Below are 19,370 nucleotides of genomic sequence, written 5' to 3' on the forward strand. Positions count from 1 at the left end.
AAAGAAAAGATGTCACACAGTGATGGGGAAGTCAAACCAAGAAAAACCCTTCTCCACTGGAGTGGAGGAAAGAATAGTGGAGTGGGATGATGTCACATAGTAATGGGAGATCAGATCAAGAAGAAACCTGTTCTCCAACTACCCTACTTTGACAATTGAGTTTGAGTGAGATGAAAGTTGTTAGAGGTTCTTCACAAAGGAAAGGCATATGCCACCACTTTGGCTCCTGAGTTAAGGACAGTTGGGAAGTGGATATTAACAGAAAACTGAAGATGATGGAAGAGCCTCTTGTACTCAACTGAGGGTAAGATGAGAGACAGAAGTAACATGAGCCAGAGTAGCAGCACAAGAGATGGAGCTTGGATCTCAGACACTACTTCAAGATTGAAATGACTTAGTTTATCCTGGAGGCAATCAGAGCCACCATAGGTTTGAGTGATGAGGCTTATCAAATACAGAGAATGTTAGGCAGATGGAGATATTGAGAGAGGAGAGAGTAGAGAAAGTCAGGGTGTGGGGTGGGAAACTGGGAGAATTATAAGGTCCCTGAACTACTGATTCAGAAAAGGAGCATGATAATATGAAGAGAAGATGCTCAAAATGAGAATTTTCCAAGGAATCCTTGAACCATTCCTGTGGAATAGAGTGATTTCCACTTTATATCCTATAGATGCACCCCCTCCACCAAGAAAAGAGCTGGTGATACTCATGTCGTTTGACCTCATGGACAGATGTGCTGACTCCTTTTACAGTAGCTTACTGAGCAGTGAGCTCATGTTTAAACAGAACAAAAACACCTTTTCTCTATAGCAAGGGATACAGCTAAAAAGATTAAACCCAGCCAATTTTAAAGTTCTGAAACTCACTTTGTGTAAGGTATTTATATGATTCCAGTTTCTGCCTGCACCCAGAGCTGAGCTGGTGCCAGAACACTCTGTACCCTCTGGGAGAAAGCTGGTCTCACGCGAATGCTGATATATCTTAGAGCACAGGAAAGACCACCATCTCTGCCCAAATTCCTGGTCTAGGAGGAACCCTCCTGGAGCCCTCAGGACACAGGAACCAAGGAGCAGTCTGGGAAAGGATCCTTCAGGTTTTTGTATGCACCCTGTGCTAACCCTGTGCCACAACTCTCTGTACCCAGACCCTGTTGGAAGAGAGCTGGTCCCACAGAGTGCCGACATACCTGAGAGCACAGGTAAGACCACAACTGCTTCTCTAAGGGACCAGCCTGGAGTCTTCAGAACATGGGAATAGAGAAGCAGTTTGGGACAGGACCCTTCCTGTTTCTGTCTGTGCTATATTCTGACCCTGTTCCAAAGCTTTCTTTATCAAGACTCTGCTGGGAAAGAGCTAGTTGCCAGAGTGCTGACACCCAGGCTTATAGGAGGGTCAAGCCACTGTCAGTATCAACAAGACTAGCTAACACCAGAGATAAACAGATGGCAAGAGGCAAGTCCAAGATCCTAAGCAACAGAAACCAAGGCCACTTGGCATCATCAGAACCCAGTTTCCCCACCACAGCAAGTCCTGAATACCCCAACACATGAGAAAAGCAAGATTCTGATTTAAAATCACAACCTGAGATGATGCTAGAGGACTTTAAGAAGGTCATAAATAACTCCCTTAAAGAAATACAGGACAACACAGGTAACAGGTCGAAGCCTTCACAGAGAAAACACAAAAATCCCTTAGAATATTATAGGAAGACACAACAAAACAGGTAAAAGAATTGAACAAAGCCATCCAGGATCTAAAAATGAAAATAGAAACAATAAAGAAATCACAAAGGGAGACAATACTGGAGATAGAAAAACCTAGGAAAGAGATCAGGAGTTAATATGCAGGCATCACCAAGAGAATACAAGAGATGAAAAAAGAAAATCTCAGGGGAAGAAGATACCATAGAAAACATTGACACAACAGTCAAAGAAAATGCAAAATGCTCCTAACCCAAAGCATCCAGGCAATCCAGGACACAATGAGAATATCAAACCTGAGGATAATAGGTATAAAAGACAGTGAAAATTCCCAATTTAAGGGACCAATAAATATCTTTACCAAAATTATAGAAGAGAACTTGCCTAACCTAATGAAAGAGATGTCTATATACATACAAGAAGCCTCCAGAACTCAAAATAGATTGGACCAGAATGGAAATTCCTCCTGTCACATCATAGTTAAAACACCAGATGAACAAAACAAAGAAAGAATATTAAAAGCAGTAAGGGATAAAAGGGAAGAAAGTCAAGTAACATACAAAGGTAGACCTATGATAGTCACACCAGACTTCTCAACAGAGACTATGAAAGCTAGAAGATCCTGGGCAGATGTCATATAGACCCTAAGAGAACACAAATGCCAGCTCAGGCTACTATATCCAGGAAAACTCTCAATTAACATAGATGAAGAAATCAAGATAGCCCATAACAAAACCAAATTTACACAATGTCTTTCTATAAATCCAGCCCTACAAAGAATAATATATAGAAAACTCCAACACAATACAATCACACCCTAGAAAAAACAAGAAAGTAATCTTTCAACTAACACAAAACAAAGCAGCTACACAAACATAATTCTACATCTAACAACAGAAATAACAGGAAATAATAATCATTGGTCACGAATATCTCTCAACATCAAGGGACTCAATTCCTCAATAAAGACACACAGACAAGGATCCAACATTTTGCTGCATACAGGAACACACTTTTGTGACTAAGACAGATACTACCTCAGAGTAAAAGGTTGGAAAATAATTTTCCAAGCAAATGGTCCCAAGAAACAAGCAGGAGTAGCCATTCTAATATCAAATAAAATTTACTTTCAACCAAAAGTTACCAAAAAGATAAGGAAGAGCACTTCATATTCATCAAAAGAAAAATCTACAAAGATGAAATATCAATTCTGAATATCTATACTCCAAATGCAAGGGCAACTACATTAATAAAAGGAAACTTACTAAAGCTCAAAGCACTCATTGTTCCAACAATAATACTGGGAAATTTTAACACCACACTCTCATTTATGAACATATCATAGAAACACAAACTAAACTAAGAAACAGTGAAACTAACAGAAGTTATGAACCAAATGGATTTAATGGACATCATCCTAAAACAACAATATATATATATATATATATACCTTCTTCTCAGCATTTCAAAGTACCTTCTCCAAAACTGACCATAGACTAGGTCACAAAGCAGGCCTCAACAGATACAAGACGACTGAAATAATCCTACAATAATTTCATAAATCCTATCAGATTACCATGGACTAAGATTGATCTTCAGTAACAACAAAAACAACAAAAATTTCACATACACATAGAAGCTGAACAATGAAACAAGAGAAAGCTTAGAGAGACATAAAAGCTGAACTATACTCCACTCAATGATAACTCAGTCAAGAAAGAAATAAAGAAAGAAATTAAAGATTTTTTAGAAGTTAATGAAAATGAAGGTACAACATACCTAAACTAATAAGACACAATGAAAGCAGTCCTAAAAGGAAAATTCATAGCTCTGGATGCCTCCAAAAAGATACTGGAGAGAGCATACACCCGCAGCTTGACAGCACACATAAAAGCTCTAGAACAGAAAGAAGCAAATGCACCCAAAAGGTGTAGGTGGCAGGAAATAGTCAAACTCAGGGCTGAAATCAACCAAGTAGAAACAGAAAGAACTATACAAAGAATCAGCAAAACCAGAAGCTGGTTCTTTGAGAAAACCAACAAGATCGATAAATGCTTTGCCAGACTAACCAGAGGGCACAGAGATAGTATTGAAATTAACAAAATTTGAAGCATATGCCTAAGCAAAGGCCATCCAGAGGTTACCCCACCTGGAGATCCAGCCCATATACAGCCAGGAAACCCAGACAATATTGCTGATGCCAAGAAGAACGTGCTGACAGGAGCCTGATATAGCCATCTTCTGAAAAGCTCTGCCAGATCATGGCAATACAGAGGCAGATGCTCACAGCCAACCATTGAGCTGAGAATAGGGTCCCAAGTGGAAGAATTAGAGCAAGGATTGAAGGAGTTGAAGGGGTTTTCAACCTCATAAAAACAACATCAACCTGAGCTTCCAGGGACTAAACCATTATACAAAGAGTACAAACGGATGGACCCATGGCTCCAGCTTCATATGTAGCAGATGATGGCTTTGTTGGACATCAATAGGAAGTGAAGCTCTTGGTTCTGCCAAGGCTCGATGCCCCAGTATATTGAGGGGCACCCCCATAGAAGCAGGAAGAGGGGCAATGGGATAGAGGGTTTATGGAAGTGAAACCAGAAAAAAAAAAAGAATAGCATTTGAAATGTCAATAAAATATATCCAAAAAATACAAAAGGGACAAAAATAATGTTTTTATACAAATAATAAGGAGTTCTTAGGAAATGAGAAGGATCACAGTAGATCCAAAGACAAAGAAAATAACTGTAATGGCTTGATCACTTCATTGGCAGGGAGTCTACTCTACCTTTGGGCATTAAAGGAAAGTTCAGAGCTTGAGAACAATGAGATCTGGGCCAGGGGCTCACCAGGGAGTCGTGAAAGACTGTTCCCAAGGGAAGAGTAGAAGATTGAAACAGATTCTTTAGGGGGAAAGGAACACAGCATAGATTGAATTGGGATGGAACAGGACTATAATGTTCCCTGGAGAAAAAGGAAGAAGTCTATATGTGCAGACATAATCAATAAAATCCTGAAAATAAATCACTCAGCTTTGATGCCATTGGCCTGTGAAGTTACTCTTCTAGGCTAAACAAGGTACCCACTTTGCTTCAGATTTTATGTTTGCCTTCAGTAGAACAGAACAACGGTTTTAGCACAGGATGAGAAAAATGAACTAGAAAGGATGGAAATTGAATTAGGGAAGCTAGACTTGGGCAAGAGAGTGAGGATCAGTCATTGCAAATGATATAAGTGACCAAGAAGAAAGATGCACTACTTAAAGAGCAGAACCCTTAATTTATAAAAGCTTCAAAAGACTGGAGGGGTGTAAGCATAAGAGTAAAGAGGAGGCAGGAGTGAGATACCTATCTTAGCTTCACAGAAACCTCCAGGGAATGGCCTAAGCATGTGATTTACAGTCTAGAACAGAATTTTCAGAGAATTCATTCTGGCTGTAGCAGACAGACATTGAGAAGTTGAAGCAGGGTAGTCTGTGAATTTAATAATAAACATTGTAAGTTTCACAATTTTAATAAAAATCATCATAAAATGAAATAAGATAACATGCTGTAGTTTAGAAATATTTTAAATATTGTTCAAGCGTCTTTAGTAGAAGTTTTGGTCTCCAGCTGACTCTGCTATTGGAAACTGGTGGAACCTTCAAAGAGGAGGGCCTAGAACAGACAGGTTAAACCACCAGAGGATATTAGAAACCTATCTGCACTGGCTGGGTTTGTATGTCAATGGATCACAAGTTAGAGACATCAGGGAGGAAAGAGCCTCAGTTGAGGAAATGCTGCCATGAGATCCAGACTTAGGGTATTTTTTAAATTAGTGATTGATGTGAGAGGGACTAGCTCATGGTGGGTGGTGCCATCCCTGGGCTGGTGGTACTGGATTCTATAAGAATACAGGCTGAGCAAGCCATGGTAAGCAAGCCAGTAAACAGCATCTTTCCATGGCCTCTGAATCAGTTCCTGCCTCCAAGAGCCTGCACTGTTTGAGTTCCTGTCCTGACTTCCTTCAACAATAATCAATACAGAAGTGTAAGCTGAATAAACCCTTTTCTCTCCAACTTGGTTTTGGTCATGGTGTTCCATCCCAGCAACAGAAATCCTGAGTAAGACTTTAGCCCAGCCTCTTTCAGTATTGATTCATGGTCACTATAAGGTAAGCAATCTACTCTGCCACACTCTCTTGTGATCTCAATGCATTACTTATCACAGGTCTCAAAGCTACTGAGCCAAATATAGATGCAAGATCTTCAGACCAGGACTAGTCTTATTTCTCTTTAACTTTTTTTTTCTCAAGGAATTTATCAGTGAGGGAAAAAACTAACTCAGGAATATAAGAAAAAACAAAATAACCACTAAGGCTCAAGCAATTCTCCTCTTGATTAGAGACTCAAAGGTTCAAAGATCATGAAATACATAGATGGGATTAAAGAATACCAAGAAATTCTTACTGAAACGAAAATAATTGTAGCCCGCATTGTAATTTCAGGCTAATGTATAAGCTAAGCTCTGTGTGGCTCCTAAAACTGTTGTCATTTGGTATAACTTGTTCCCTGCTCTAGTTGAAAACCACTGCTACCTGTTTGTAGCCCGTGCTTAGGTTCTCATTGGTCATCACATTATCACATCTTTTTTCTTGAATGTCAACTTGGAAATACAGTTTAGGGGATGGAGAATGGAATAAAAATAGGCATTTCACATCTCACTGATTGTTGATATTTCCCAAAAAATGTGTAGAGTTTCATTGGGTGAGTAAAATTTTAAAAAGTGAGAATGTTAGAGAAACACCATAAAATTTTGATGTGTTTGTGTGTGTGTCTGTGTGTGTTAGAGAAATAAAGAAAGAAAGGAAGAAAGGATGGAAGGAAGGAAGGAAGGAAGGAAAGAAAGAAAAAGAAAAAGAGGTATGTATCTGTGTGTGAGTGTGTGTATTTTAGTGTGTGGGTGTGTGTGTTCATGTATGTGCATGATGTTTGAGTCAGTGTGTATGTTGTGAGTATGTGTACGCCTGTGGTGTGTTTTTGTGTGGTTATGTGTGTGTACTTGTGGGGTGTGTATGGAGCATGTGTGGTAGGTGTGTTTGGAGTGTCCGTGTGAAGTGTGTAATGAGCTTTTATGTGTGTTGTGTGTATATGTGTGTATATGTATGTGTCAGTGTGTGTATGCCTGTGGGTGCATGTGTGAGGGGGTGCATGTGTGTGTGTTGGACTTTCTTAATTCAAGAGAAGAAGACAATTTTTCCTGAGAAGACTTTATGAGCCAAATAAGAACTATTCAAAGTGTTAAACAAAGCAGCAATTCTTAAATTATTTGCATTTCCCTGTTGTGTTTTTTTTGTTTTGTTTTTAAGGTTTTTTTGTTTCTTTTGTTTTTTTTTACATCATAATTAAATGCATGAATCTGAAATCTATGGACACCTTTTACTCATACAACACAATTAGCTTTTAAAAAACTCCATTCTTAATTAAAAGATATGCATAGAACAAGTTAAATGTTTGATTTAATTATGAAATAAAAAGAAACTCAAGTCTTATATAAATGTTTCTTACATTTTAACATAAAACATATTCAGATCATGTCACCTCTTCCCTTTCCTTTCTCCCCTCCATCCCTTCTCATGTACCCTTAAAACCCTTGGAAACTATTATTCTGTCAAAACACACACACACACACACACACACTTAAGCATGTAAATACAAAATCTCCAGCCCATATATGTTTATTTGTATGTGTATTGTTTCTGGCTGGTCACTTGGCACTACATAACCATTGTAGACAGTCTTCCCTGGGAATTACTATTTCTCCTGCTGTCTGCATTCCTTAGTTCCCTATAGTTCTTTCCCAGGGTTGAAACCCCATTAAATTTCTTCTTCCTTTTTTTTTATTTTTATTTTCTAATTCTATTTATTTATTTATTTATTTTTACAACTTTATTTGGAAAAACAAAGATAAATGTACAGATTTTAAGCATTTTTTACATAAAAGTATACAATACATTTTTGTCAGTACTTGTTTTTTTTTTTTTTAAGGTTTGAAAGTGTGATTAATATCTTACTGGTTACAATGAGCATAAAGTACATGTAAAACAAGATGTAACCTGGAAATAGTCAAAGTTTTCTTGGTGTGTAAAGATTTTGTTTTTTGGTTTTTTTTTTTTTTTTTTTTTTTTTTACAATGAGCAAACACTACCTGTAATACAGGGTGTAACACAGAATTTGTCAATGTGTTCTTGGTGGATAAGGATTGAACAAAACTTTTTTGTTGTTGTTGTTGTTGTTTTGTTTTGTTTTCTATCTTTTTTTCTTTTCTTTTTTTTTCCTTTGGACTTCACACAGTCTGTGAGTTATTTCTGGGGCAGTGCAAGCCTCTGGGGTTAGCATCCCACTATCAGTGACTGCATATTATGTCTGTTCTTTTGTGACTGGGTTATCTCACTCAGGATGATATTCTCTAGATGCAGCCATTTTCTTAAGAATTTGGTTAAGTCATTGTTTCTGGTGGCTGAGTAGTATTCCATTGTGTAAATGTACCACAATTTTTGTATCCATTCATCTTCTGAAGGACATCTGGGTTCTTTCCAGCTTCTGGCTATTATAAATAGAGCTTCTATGAACATTGTGGTGCATATATCTTTGTTGTGTATTAAAGTGTTTCTGGGGTATATGCCCAGAAGTGGAATAGCTGGGTGTTCAGGTAGTACTATGTCCAATTTTCTGAGGTATTGCCAGACTGATTTCCAGAGTGGTTGTATCAGTTTACAACCCCACCAACAGTGGAGAAGTGTTCTTCTTTCTCTACAACCTCGCCAGCATCTGTTGTCATCTGGGTTTTGGATCTTGGCCAATCTGACTGGTGTGAAGTAGAATCTCAGGGTTGTTTTGATTTGCATTTCCCTGATGGCTAAGGATTTTGAGCACTTCCTCAGGTGTTTCTCAGCCACTCGATATTCCTCAATTAAGAACGGTTTGTTTAGCTCTGTACCCTATTTTTAAATAGGGTTGTTTGACTCTCTGGTGTCTAGCTTTTTGAGTTATTTGTATACCTTGGATATTAGGCCTCTATCTGATGTGGAGTTGGTAAAGATCATTTCCCATTCTGTTAGCTGCCGTTTTGTTTTCTTGACAATATCCTTAGTCTTACAGAAACTTTGCAATATCATTAAGTCCCATTTGTTAATCTTTGACCTTAGAGCTTGAGCCCTTGGTGTTTTGTTCAGAAAATTTTCTCCTGTGCCTATGTGTTCTAAGGTTTTCCCTACTTTCTCCTCTAATAGTTTCAGTGTATCTGGTTTAATGTGGAGATCTTTGATCCACTTACACTTGAGCTTTGTACAGGGAGATAAGAAAGGGTCTATTTTCATTCTTCTGCATGCTGAGTCCCAGTTGGACCAGCACCATTTGTTGAATAGGCTGTCCTTTTTCCATTGAATGTTTACAGCTCCTTTGTCAAAAATCAGGTGACCATATACATGAGGGCTCATTTCTGGATTTTCTATTCTGTTCCATTGATCCACATGCCTATTTCTGTACCAGTACCATGCAGTTTTCAGCACAATTACCTGGTAATATAGCTTGAGGTCAGGGATAGTGATTCCCGCAGATGTTTTCTTGTTGTTGAGGATGGATTTCACTATTCTAGGTCTTTTGTTGTTCCATATGAAATTGCACATTGATCTTTCCAACTCAATGGAGAATTGGGTTGGAATTTTGGTGGAGATTGCATTGAATCTATAGATTGCTTTTGGTAGGATGGCCATTTTTAAAATGTTGATCCTTCCAATCCATGAGCATGGGAGATCTTTCCATTTTCTGAGATCTTCCTCGATTTCCTTCTTTAGAGGTTTGAAGTTCTTGTCATACAGGTCCTTCACTTGCTTAGTTAGAGTCACACCAAGGTATTTCATAGTTTTTGTGACTATTGTGAAGGGTACCTTTTCCCTATTTTCTTTCTCCACTGTTTGTCTTTTGAGTATACAAAGGCTACTGATTTGTTTGAGTTAATTTTGTATCCAGCCACTTTGCTGAACTTGTTTGTCTGCTGTAGGAGTTCTCTGGTGGAAGTTGTGGGGTCGGTTAAGTACACTTTCATGTTGTCTGCAAAGAGTGATGTTTTTACCTCTTCCTTTCCGATTTGTATCCCCTTGATCTACTTTTGCTGTCTAATTGCTTCAGCCAGGACTTCCAGTACTATGTTGAATAGGTAGGGGGAGAGTGGGTAGCCTTGTCGAGTTCCTGATTTTAGTGGGATTGCTTCAAGATTCCCACCGTTAAGTTTGATGTTGGCCGTTGGTTTGCTGTATATTGCTTTTATTATGTTTAGGTATGGACCTTGTATTCCTGTTCTTTCCAAGACTTTTAACATGAAGGGGTGTTGAATTTTGTCAAATGCTTTCTCAGCATCTAGTGAAATGACCATGTGATTTTGTTTTTTGAGTTTGTTTATATGGTGGATTACATTGAAGAATTTCCTTATATTAAACCATCCATGCATCCCAGGGATGAAGCCTACTTGGTCATGGTAAATGATCGTTTTGATGTGTTCTTGGATTTGGTTTGCAAGGATTTTGTTGAGTATTTTTGCATCAATGTTCATAAGTGAGTTTGGTCTGAAGTTCTCTTTCCTTGTAGGGTCTTTGTGTGGTTTAGGTAAGAGGGTTATTGTAGGCACAAAAAAATGAGTTAGGTAGTATTCCATCTGATTCTATCTTGTGGAATAGTTTGGAGAGTATTGGTGGTATGTCCACAATAAATGTTTGATAAAATTCTGCGCTGAACCCGTCTGGACCTGGGCTTTTTTTGGTTGGGAGGCTTTTGATGAATTATTCTATTTCTTTAGATGTTATGGATTTATTTAGATGATTTACTTGGTCCTGGTTTAACTTTAGGATCTTGTATCTGTCTAGGAATTCGTCCATTTCCTCCAAATTTTCCAACTTTGTGGAGTATAGGTTTTTGTAGTAGGATCTGATGATTTCTTGAATTTCCTCAGTTTCAGTTGTTATGTCTCCACTTTCCTTTCTGATTTTGTTAATTTGTATACTCTGTCTTTGCCCTCTAGTTAGTCTGGCTAGGGGTTTATCAATCTTGTTGATTTTCTCTAAGAACCAGCACTTGGTTTTGTTGATTTTTTCAATGGTTCTTTTTGTTTCTATTTGGTCTATTTCTGCCCTAATTTTGATTATTTCTTGCCGTCTACTCTTCTTGGGTGTATCTGCTTCCTTTTGTTCTAGGGCTTTTAGCTGTGCTGTCAAGTTGCTGATGTAATCTCTCTCCAGTTTTTTTTGGAAGCTCTTAGGGTTATGAGTTTTCCTCTCAGTACTGCTTTCATTGTATCCCATAGGTTTGGGTATGTTGTGTTTTCGTTTTCATTGAATTCTAGAAAATCCTTAATTTCTTTCTTTATTTCTTCTTTGACCCTGCTATCGTTTAACAGAGCGTTGTCTAGTTTCCATGTGTATGTGGGCTTTTCGTTGTCTTTGTTGTTGTGAAAGACCAGCTGTAGACCATGGTGATCTGAGAGGATGCATGGGAGTATTTCAATCTTTTTATATCGATTGTGGCTTTTTCTGTGTCCAATTATGTGGTCAATTTTCGAGAAGGTGCCATGGGGTGATGAGAAGAAGGTGTATTCTTTTACTTTAGGATGATATGTTCTGTAGATATCTATTAATTCCAGTTAGTTCAAAGTCTCTGCTAGTTGTACAGTGTCCTTGTTCAGTTTCTGTTTCCATGATCTGTCCATTGGAGAGAGTGGGGTATTAAAGTCTCCCACTATTATTGTGTGGGGTGAAATGTATTTTTTGAGCTTTAGTAGGGTTTCTTTTATGAATGTGGGTGCTTTTTATTTGGAGCATATATGTTAAGAATTGAGAGTTACTCCTGACAGATTTACCTGGTAATGACTAAAAAGTCGCCTTCCTTATCTTTTTTGATAACTTTTGGTTGGAAATTTACTTTATTGGATATTAGAATAGCCACTCCAGCTTGCTTCTTGGGGCTGTTTGCTTGGAAGTTTTTTTCCCACACTTTTACTCCGAGATACTGTCTGTCTTTGTCTCCGAGATGAGTTTCCTGTATGTAGCAAAATGGTGAATTTTGTTTATGTATCCAGTCTGATAGCCTATGTCTCTTTATTGGGGAGTTGAGTCCATTTATGTTAATAGATATCAAGGAATAGTTGTTGCTGTTTCCTGCTATTATTGCTTTTGTGGGTTGAGTTGTGTCTGTGTCTTTTTTTTTTTTTATGGTTTTCTTGCTTAGCAGTTTTCTTGTTTTTACTAGGATGTATTTTCCCTCATTGTATTGGGTTTTCCACCTATAATTCGTTATACTGCTGGGTTTGTGGTCAGATATTGTGTAAGTTTAGATTTGACTTGAAATATCTTCATCTCTCCATCTATGGTGATTGATAGTTTTGCTGGGTATAGCAGCTTGGGCTGGCACTTGTGCTCTCTTAGGGTTTGCATGATGTCTGTCCAGGCTCTTCTAGCTTTCATAGTCTCTGTTGAGAATTCTGGTGTGATTCTGATTGGTCTGCCTTTATATGTTACCTGACCTTTTTCCCTTACTGCTTTTAGTATTCTTTCTTTGCTTTGGGCACTTGGTGTTTTGACTATTATGTGTCAGGAGGTATTTCTTTTCTGGTCCAACCTATTTGGAGTTCTGAAGGCTTCTTTTATATTCGTGGTCATCTCATTCTTAAGGGTAGGGAAGTTTTTGTCTACGATTTTGTTGAAGATATTTACTGTGCCTCTTAGTTGATACTCTTCTCCCTCTTCTATTTCTATTATTTTTAGGTTCGGTCTTCTCATTGTGTCCTGGATTTTCTGGACATTTTGGGTTAGGAGCTTTTTGTTTTTTGCATCTTCTCTGACTGTTTTGTCTATGTTTACAATGTTGTCTTCTGTCCCCGAGATTCTCTCTTTCATCTCTTGTAGTCTATTGGAAATGCTTGCTTCTGTGACTCCTGATTTCTTTTTTAGGTGTTCTACCTCTAGGGTTATCTCTTTTAGTGTTTTCTTTATTGTGTTAATTTCTGTTTTAAATTCTCTCTTCCATTCCTTCATCTCTTTGGTTCTGTTTTCCTCTAGTTCTTTGAGTTCTTTGAGTGTTTTTCTTTTTTCCTCTTTAAAAGCTTCTGATTCTTTTTGCTTTTCCTCCCTTTCTTGTTTAAGTATCTCTATCAGCATCTTGAGGTATGATTTCAGGTCTGCATCTTCCTTTTCTGGAGTTTTTGGCATTCCAATGTTTGATGTTATGGGAGAGCTGGGTTCTGGTGTTGCCTGGTTGTCTTGGTTTCCTTGGGATATACTCTTTCAATTTCCTCTTGCCATCTTGTTGTCAGTGATATGTTCTTGCCTTTCGCTTTTATCTGGTCTGTGTCCCTGGATCTCCACTGGTCCAGGTGGCAGATGGGCTGAGCCCTGTTCTGCGCCCCAAAGTCACCGGGTCAAAACAGAGGTTCCAGTGCTGTGTCCCTGGTCCCTGGATCAGGCAGGGCGGGGGTGCCCTTTTTGTGCCCACTCCGCAGAGATTTCTCTGCCCCCTGGCTGCCCAGATCTCCTACTTACCAGTCTTTAAAACTTTAGGAACTGCTGGTCCGGGTGGCAGATGGGCCGAGCCCTGTTCTGCACCCAAATGTCGCCGGATGGAGACCGAGGTTCCAGTGCTAAACTTTCTCCTTTCTACTATGATGTATGTGCTGGTGCTGTCCTTTTTCTGGTCTTGTTTAGTTATTAATGTTTGGGAGAATTCATGGGTGTAGCTCCTTTGATATTTCTATCTACCATCTAAATAGTTACCTTGTACACACAAATAAGTATAGTCTCATTCTTCACCAAAGAAATAGCTACTTGCAACAGGCAGAAACGATTGCAGAGAACAACAACAGATCAAAATGCAGAGAATGCATGAGCATGCAATATCTGTGCCCAGATGCTACATCTAAAGCAGAACTCTAGCACTCAAGGTGTTTGGAACAGAGTGGAAGAAAAGAATGGGGCAGGGAGATTGTAAGAGCCAAAGTCTATACTTTTGAAGTGACATTACTCAAATTGAAGTTACTTGGCTATTTTGTTTTCCTTCCATTTAAGAAGGTTTTTTTTTTTTTTTTTTTTTTTTTTACCCTCTTACCCCTGGAATAATCACTCTTTCAAAATTCAGAAGGTTGTTAGATGGTACTTTCTTACACACACACGCACTCACACACACAACACTCACACACACACATTCACCCCACACACACACACACAATCAGGAGTTAGTGTACTATTTATAATCTGTATTTGGAACTAAGATTGTTGCCCAGATGTGATCTCAAACTACCAACTAACTCACATCCTCGATGTACATTTCATATACAGAATTTCTTAGAGTAGAAAAGATCTGAGAGTGGTCCTGTGGGACATCAATTTTTCTGTTTAAAGCACAAGAACATTTAACAAATATAAATTTATTTTATCCTTAGAAATTCAATGTATATGACAGAGGAAAGTGGTATAAAAGTGTTTCATTCTTTTATGGAGGGGGGAGATTAATCAATGTGCAAAATGAGCTTGAAGATCACCACAGCAACTGATAAGAAGCCCAATAGAAATTCAGAGGTTTTCAGATTCTGGCAGATCTTCATAATGGAAAATTATTATCGTCTGTTGGCGTTGAGACTAAAACTTACTTCTGTTCAATAAACACTGCCTGGGAATCAACATTGTATTACAGCATGTTCTCTGTAAAAACAAAGGGTGTCTATCTAGGGGGAGTCTGGTGGGATGTTACTTCAATATGAAAATTTCCGACATGATTTGTCTTTTAGTAACAATTAAAATAATATTCATGTCATAGAAATGTTTAATAAGCAGCCAACAAAATTCATGCACCATAGTACTAACAATCAAATAAGGATGAATTTGTGTTTCAAATGAGAGCCAAATGCTTACTAAGATATAAAATCCAAGAACATTGTTAGAACTGAGATGTCTTCTGAAGCCTGCCTGTTAGTATCTAAAGCCCTTGTGTGGAGAAATTCATGTGCCTGATTTGTTTTGTAGGAAACCACTCAGACATGTAAAAGTGATATAGCTGGGTCATATAGTACATCTATTTCAAGTTTCTGGTTTCTTTAATTTTGTTTTGATTTTTGAGGAGCCTCCAGACAAGTTTCCAAACTGGCCATGCAGTTTATAGCTCCATAGCAACACACAAACTTTCTCTGCTCCCCATATCCATACCAGCAATTGTCATCTGTACTGATGAAGAGGCCATTCTTATGGTTGTGAACTGGCATATTAAAATAATTTTAATTAATTAAAATAATTTTAAATGACGATGAACAGTGTCTACTGACCATTATAATTCTTCCTCTAAGAGCTCTTGTTTTAATTACTTTGCTGGCTACTTTCATCTCAATTTTGGAAGAAGAAACCTCAGTTGAGAATATGTTCCCACTATATTGGCTTCTGATTAAGACTACGGTGAATCTTCTCTTTTATTCATTCACTTGACATCCCACTGAATCCAGAAAACTCAATCCAAGTGGAACAGAAACCTCAGCATAAAGCCAGATACACTAAATCCAATGGAACTAAAAGTGGGGAATAGCCTCAAATATTTGGTGGATGAGACAACTTTCTGAACAAAACACCAATGGGTCAGGCACTAAGATCAATGATTGATAAATGAGACATCAAGAAACTGAATGGCTGTGTTAAGCCATTTACTGCCAATAGGACAAAACAGCAACCTACAGGTTAGAAATTATCTTCACCTACACAACATCTGCCAGAAGTCTAATACCCAATGTTTATACAGAACTGAAAAAGATAGACAGCAACACCCCAAACAACTCAATTAAAATATAGGGCACAAAGATAATCAGAGAATTCTCAACAGAAGAATCTTGAATGGCCAAGAAGCACTTGAAGAAATGTTAAAAGGCCTTAGTCATTAGTGAAATTTTTTTTGTTCAGAGAATTTAAAGTTCAAAGATCATGACATACACAGATGGGATACAAGAATACTGAGAAATTTCAGAGGATGGAAATAGTTGTAGCTTGCTTTGTAATTTCAGGCTAATGTATAAGCTAAGCTCTGTGTGGCTCCAAAACCTGTCATTCAGTATGACTTGTTCCCTTCTCTGGTTGGTAGCATTCTACCTGATTGTAGCCTGTGTTTAGGTCCTGATTTGCCATCACATCTTCACGACAGTTTTATTGGATGTCAACTTGGAAATATAGTTTAGGGGACTAAGAATGAAATAAAAGTAGGCATTTCAAATTATACTGATTTTCATATTGTTGCTATTTCCCAATAGGTGTAGAGTTTCATCATGTGAGTCACAATTTTAGAAAATGAGAACACTAGAGAAACACCATGAAATTTGTGTGTGTGTGTGTGTGTGTTTGTCTGTGTGTGTGTGTGTGTGTGTGTGTGTGTGTGTATTAGAGAAAGGAAGAGAGAGAAGTGTTTATCTGTATGTGAGTGTGACTATTGCCATGTGTGTTTGTATGTATGTATGTATGCTGTTTAAGTCAATGTGCCTGTGTTGTGTTGTATGTATGTGTGTGTGTGTGTGTGTGTGTGTGTGTGTTAGAGAAAGGAAGAGAGAGAAGTATTTATCTGTATATGATTGTGACTATTGCCATGTGTGTTTGTATGTATGTATGTATGCTGTTTGAGTCTGTGTGCCTGTGTGTGTGTTGTATGTATGTGGGTGTGTGTATGTAGTATATGTGTGTGTCTGTAGTGTGTGTGTGATATGTGTGTAACACTGTATATATGTGGTATATGTATATGCGTGTGTGTGTTTGTGTGTTTGTGTTGGTCTTTTTTAATCCAGGAGAGGAAGACAATTTAGCTGAAAAGACCTCATGAGCCAAATTAGAACTGCTGAATGTTTTAAGTAAAGTAGCATTTTTTAAATTGTTTGCATGTCCTGTTTTATTTATCATGATTTGAAGCATGGACCTTAAATCTATCGACACCCCTTTTTTTCCACACATCTCAATTATCTTGAAAAATGTTATGCATTTAAAAGATATGCATAGAACAAATTTAATGCTTGATTTAATCATAAAATAGTGGTAATCTCAAGTCTGTTTCAAAGTTTTTTACTTTTGAACATAAAACATAATCACATCATATCCCCTCTTCCCTTTCCTCTCTCCCCTCCATCCCTTCCCATGTATCCTTACAACTCATGGACCCTATTTATCAGTCAACACACACACACACACACACACACACACACACACACACACACACACACTTAAACATGTAAATACAAACTCTCCAGCCCATATATGTTTATTTTTATGTGTATTGTTTCTGGCTGGTCACTTTGCATTGCATAACCATTGTAGACTGTCTTCCCTGGGAATTACTATTTCTCCTGCTGTCTGCATTCCTTAGTTCTCTATAGTTCCTTGCCCAGGGTTAGGCATTGAAGTTGGTGAAAATTTATGGGTGTAGCTCCTTTGATATTTCTATCTACCATCTAAATAGTTACCTTGTAAGCACAAATAAGTATAGTCTCATTCTTCACCAAAGAAATAGCTACTCGCAACAGACAGAAACGATTGCAGAGAACTACAACAGATCAAAATGCAGAGAATGCATGAGCATGCAATGCCTGTGCCCAGATGCTACATCTAAAGCAGAACACTAGCACTCAAGGTGTTTGGAACACAGTGGAAGAAGAGAATGGGGCAGGGAAATTGTAAGAGCCAAAGTCTATATTTATGAAGTAATATCACTCAAATTGAAGTTACTTTGCTCATTTTTTTCCTTCCCTTTAAGAAGGTTTTTATTACCCTCCTACCCCTGGAATATTCAATCTCTCAAAATTTGGGTGGTTGTGAGGTGGTACTTACACACACACACAGACACACACACACAAAGTCAGGAACAAGCATACCACCATTAGTATTTATAATCTGTATTTGGAACTAAGGTAGTTGCCCAGATGAGATCTCAAACTACCAATTCACTCACATCCTGGATGTACATTTCATACATGGATTTGCTTAGAGTGGAAAAGATCTGAGAGTAATTATTGTGGGACATCAATTTTTCTATTTAAATCACAAGAACATGTAACAGATACAAATTTATTTTAACCTTATAAATTCAATGTATATGACAGAGGAAAGTGGTATAAAAGTATTTCATTTTTTATGGAAGGGAAGATTAATCAATGTACAAAATGAGCTTGAAGATCACCACAGCAACTGATGAGAAGTCCAATAGAAATTCAGAGGTTTTCAGACCCTGGCAGATCTTCATAATGGAAAATTATTATCATCTGTTGACACTGAGACTAAAACTTGCTTCCATTCAATAATCTCTGCCTGGGAATCAACACTGTGTTACAGCATGTTCTCTGTAAAAACAAAGGGTGTCTGTCTAGGGGGAATCAGGTGTCAAGTTACTTTAACGTGAAAATTTCCCACACAATTTGTCTTTTAAAAACAATTGAAATAGTATCCATGTGATAGACTTCTTCATTAATCAGCCAACAAAATTCATGTACCCTGGTCTTTACTATCAAATCAGGATGAGTTTGTATTTGAGATGAGAGCCAAATACTTGCTAAGATACAAAATATAAGAACATTGTTAGAACTCAGATGTCTTCTGAAGCCGGCCTGTTAGTATCTAAAGCCCTTGTGTGGAGAAATTCATGTGCTTGACTTGTTTTTTTTTTTTTTTTTTTTTTGAAACTTCTGAGAAATGTAAAAGTGGCATAGCTGGGTCATATGGTATGTCTATCTCTAGTTTTTGTTTTGTTTAATTTTGTTTTGATTTTTGAGGAGCCTTCAGACAAATTTCCAAACTGTCCATGCAGTTTATAGCTCCATAGCAACACACAAACTTTCTCTGCTCCCCATATCCATACCAGCAATTGTCATCTGTACTGATGAAGAGGCCATTCTGATGGTTGTGAACTGGCATATTAAAATAATTTTAAATGACGTTGATCAATTTTAAAGTGTATCCTGACCATTATAATTCTTCCTCTAAGAGCTCTTGTTTTAATTACTTTGCTGGCTACTTTCATCTCAATTTTGGAAGATGAAACCTCAGTTGAGAATATGTTCCCACTATATTGGCTTCTGATTAAGACTACGGTGAATCTTCTCTTTTATTCATTCACTTGACATCCCACTGAATCTAGAAAACTCAATCCAAGTGGAACAGAAACCTCAGCATAAAGCCAGATACACTAAATCCAATGGAACTAAAAGTGGGGAATAGCCTCAAATATTTGGTGGATGAGACAACTTTCTGAACAAAACACCAATGGGTCAGGCACTAAGATCAATGATTGATAAATGAGACATCAAGAAACTGAATGGCTGTGTTAAGCCATTTACTGCCAATAGGACAAAACAGCAACCTACAGGTTAGAAATTATCTTCACCTACACAACATCTGCCAGAAGTCTAATACCCAATGTTTATACAGAACTGAAAAAGATAGACAGCAACACCCCAAACAACTCAATTAAAATATAGGGCACAAAGATAATCAGAGAATTCTCAACAGAAGAATCTTGAATGGCCAAGAAGCACTTGAAGAAATGTTAAAAGGCCTTAGTCATTAGTGAAATTTTTTTTGTTCAGAGAATTTAAAGTTCAAAGATCATGACATACACAGATGGGATACAAGAATACTGAGAAA

The sequence above is a fragment of the Micromys minutus genome (genome assembly GCF_963924665.1).
Source record: "Micromys minutus genome assembly, chromosome: 1".
Lineage (NCBI taxonomy): Eukaryota > Metazoa > Chordata > Mammalia > Rodentia > Muridae > Micromys > Micromys minutus.